Raw genomic sequence first — 4,155 nt, 5'->3', positions numbered from 1 at the left:
TGCCCATAGTGTCTGCTCCATATTAAAGTGCAGTCCAGTTCAGCACCCTGCATGTGGAGTCCCCACAGCCAGGCACCATGTGGCTGCCAAGGCAAATGCTATGGCGAGGGAGCTGGCAAACCCACAGGTGAGTGAGTGCTGGTCAGGGAGAAAGAAAGAGAAAGTTCCTTTGTTTCCTGGGATTATAACCAGGAATTTCACCAATTAACTTTCCAAAATTTCATGTTGCTCCACCCCCTAGCCAATTATCTTTTTCCTGGGTTCGATTGATGGGCAAGCACCTCCCCTGAGCCATTTTCACTTTACTGAGTGTGTGTGTGTGTGTGTGTGTGTGTGTGTGTGTGTCTGCCTCCCCCTTTGTTCTATCCCTTCACCCCCATAAACTCTGGTACTGACTTCCCTTAGCTCTCTTCCCTTTATTAATATAAATAACTAGCTAATTATGATGATAACAGGACCAAACACATATGCAAAGTAAAAGTCACTCAACTACTATTCATTCAACATGTATTCAGCATACATTTTTCAGGTTAGCATTCTAACCCCATGGGTTTCAATGAACACAAAACTTTTTCTTCTTTAACATTTGTATTTTCAATGGTCTGCCATTCAAACAATGCTGAGATAAATATTCTTATATATTGTTAGGTCATAGATAGTGCTGTTATACCTTTGGGACAAATTCTTGAAAGTGAAAAGACTGAATCGTGGAGTATAAAAACTTAAAATGCTGATAGACATGTCCAAATTATACCCTAAAAAGGTTGTAATAAACTCCTACTAACAGCTGTATTTTCTCTGTAATGGCTTGTTTACATCCTTTGTTCATTTTTCTGTGGAGTTATATTTCTCTTATTGATTATTAGAAACTCTTTATATACTAATGATATTAATATCTTGCTTGCTAAATATTGCAAATATTTTCTCCCAAAGTTGTCTTTTATCTATGTAGATAAATATATTAACCTATTCATTTATACCAGTATTTCTCAAACTATGGTTGGTGGAATGCCTACAAGAGAATTATGTGGAGTGTTTCTTTAAAAATTGAGATTCGGGGACTCAAGCACTATATGAGAATCTCTGGGAATAGGGTTTTGTATTTTAAAAAATCTCCAAGTTGTAGAACCATTGCTTCATATTTTTATGTTTTACATGATTGTATTTAAAAATATTTTAAGCTTTTGAATAAATTTAGATTTCAATCCATCTTATATTAGTTTTTGTTCCTGTTATGATACAAAAATCTAAATTAATTGTATCTTATTTTTAATATCTTTATTTTAATTATGACAACATTTATTAATAAATCACTTTTTCACTAAATTAAAGCATTATCCTTATCATATATTAGATTGTGACATTCTCACATTCCTGTACTACTTAAAAGAAACATCTATTCTTTTAATAAAATATCATACACTTATTATAAAGAATTCATGACATGCAAAAAAATACAAAGAAAAAAGCTTTTTAAAATTCAACTATTGCCTGGCTGGTGTGGCTTAGTGGTTGTGCATCCACCTAGGAACCTAGAGGTCATGGTTCCATTCCTGGCAGGGGTACATGCCTAGGTTTCATGCTTGATCCCAGTAGGGGGCATGCAGGAGGCAGCAGATCAATGATGTTTCTCTCTCATTGATAATTCTATCTTTCTATCCCTCTCCCTTCCCTCTATCTATCTTCCTTCCTCTCTCTCTAAAAATCAATATATTAAACAAAATTTTCAACTATTCCCTGGCCAGTGTGGCTCAGTAGCACATACTTGGATTGTAGGTTTAATCCCAGGTCCTGATTCGATTGTGTGTGGAAGGCAATCAATATGTCTCACATTGATGTTTCTTTCTCTCTCTCTTCCTCTCCCTTCCTCCCTTCCTCCCTTCCTCCCTTCCTCCCTTCCACTCTCCCTAAAAAATCAATGGAAAACTTATCCTCTGGAGAGGATTAAATACACACACACACACACACACACACACACACACACACACACACACTAGAGGCCCATTGCACAATATTCGTGCAAGAATAGGCCTTCCTTCCCCTGGCTTCACTCCCGGCCTCCCGGGAGCCTGCAAGTCCTTGCTCCCGGCCAGAGCATGGCTCCTGTAGCTCCCTCCCATTCCACACCTGTATATGCAAATTAACCTGCCATCTTTGTTGGGTTAATTTGCATACTCACTCCTGATTGGCTGTGGGCGTATCAGAGGTACAGTCAATTTACATGTTTGTCTATTATTAGGTAAGATATATAGTAGCAGATTGAATAGTATGTCCCCCCAAAATTCGTGTGACCTGATTTGGAAATGGAATCTTTGCAGATGTAGTTAACATGAGGTCATAATGGATTACAATGTGTCCTAACTTGGTAATTTGCATTCTTGTAAGAAGAGGACACACAGTAAATAACATGTGAAGACAGAGACTAAAACGGAATGCCAAGGTTTGTCAGCAACCACCAGAAGCAAAGAGAGAGGCGTTGATTAGATTCTCTCTCAGAGCTTCCTAAAGAACCAGTCTTGCTGACATCCTGATTTTGGACTTCTGGACCCCAGAACTGTAAGTGAAAAAGTTTCTGTTATTTTATACCATCAGTTTGCAGTGCTCTAGGAAATCAATATACCAACTAATTGGAAAAACTGTCTTTAACATTTGATGGGCATCATTCCAAATGTATGTGTATGTATGTGTGTGCATATGTATAATATAGATAATAGATTGGTATAAATATATCCAGTATAATGGGTTAATTCTATACATTCTAAATTATTAAATGTTATTTTACTTAAATGTATCTGAAGAAAAAGAATTAGATTATCCTTCTATTAAACTGATTATTTTCCTATTTCTGTGCTAATACTTTTGTGTTTAATTTTTTTATAGGGCAAACCCTTACTACTCTTTTCTTTCAAGGTTTTCTTTATAATTCATGACTGTGTTATCTTCCATATAACATTTAAAATTATTTAGTTAGTTGTAATTCATCCTCAAGAGAATTTGACTCACTGATGGAAATTGTGCTAATTTTGTCATTTGACTTGGGAAGAACTGGCATATTTTTGATACTGATTTTTCACTCAAAAAAGGGGCATATTTTTTATTTACTCAGGTTTTGTTTCTGACTTTCAACAAAGGTTTAGGGATTTCATCATCAGGATCTTTTAACTTGTTAAATTTGATTCCAAAGTATTTTATAGTTTTTGTTGCCATTGTGGAGAAAATGTTTTTATTTCACTTTTCATAGGTTATTGCTTGTTTAAAAGGACAGTAGCAGTTTGTTGTACTATGTAGGATTACAGCTTTCCTGGCTAGGGCTTGGTGGTGTTACTGGTTATGTGCAAGGATTTCGCACACTCCTGCTCTGCCACCTGCTCGCTGTGTGACCTGGACGTCAGCGTACCCATCCCTAAAATGAGAATTAAACACCTGTTAATAAATGCAAAGCATTTAAAACAATGGCACATGGAGGCCTATATTAAGCATAGGCTCCCACTTATCAAAGCCTATTTTATCTCCCGTAAGCCTCACAACCACCTCAGAAAGTGTGGTTATCTCCACTGTACAAATGAGGAAGCCAAGCTCAGAGAGGCAAGTGATCTGCTAAGGGTCACTCTGATGTAACTTAGGGCGGCCTGACAAAACCAGATCCTAGAAAAATAAAGCAGTCAGTTCATGCCAAGACATGATTTCGTTCGCACCACAACGTATTAGGTTCATTCTTAAAAGGCGTTGGCATCTTACCAGAAAGCAAAAGTGTACTATTAGCTGAAGCCAGGGACTTCGGCTCTTGCGCTTTGGGAGGGGCGCGGGGGCTGGCGGAAGGAGCCGAGCGCACTCGGAAACGCTCGTCTCGCCTTCGGCAACAATCGCCCGGGGGCGGGGCTCGCGCGACAGCGCGTTCCGCGCGGGGCATTGTGGGAAGGGCGGCCGGTGCAGCATCGGCTGCCATCTTAGTAACTCCTGGTGTTGCGGCCTTGTCTTTGGAGGTGGCCTTCGTGGCGGCCGTGCACCTGAGGGAGTGACGGAAAGTCAGCTGGCTGACAGTCTTCCTTCCCCCGGCTTCAACGAGGCGGCCAGCCTGCGTCCGGAGGCCCAGGCGAGAGCGTCCAGGCGCGTGCGGGGCTGAGGCCAGCGGTTAGGCACAGCGCCGCCCGGAAG

The sequence above is a fragment of the Eptesicus fuscus genome, chromosome 8, assembly GCF_027574615.1.
Source record: "Eptesicus fuscus isolate TK198812 chromosome 8, DD_ASM_mEF_20220401, whole genome shotgun sequence".
NCBI lineage: Eukaryota > Metazoa > Chordata > Mammalia > Chiroptera > Vespertilionidae > Eptesicus > Eptesicus fuscus.
Note: the sequence above shows the minus strand (reverse complement) of the source record.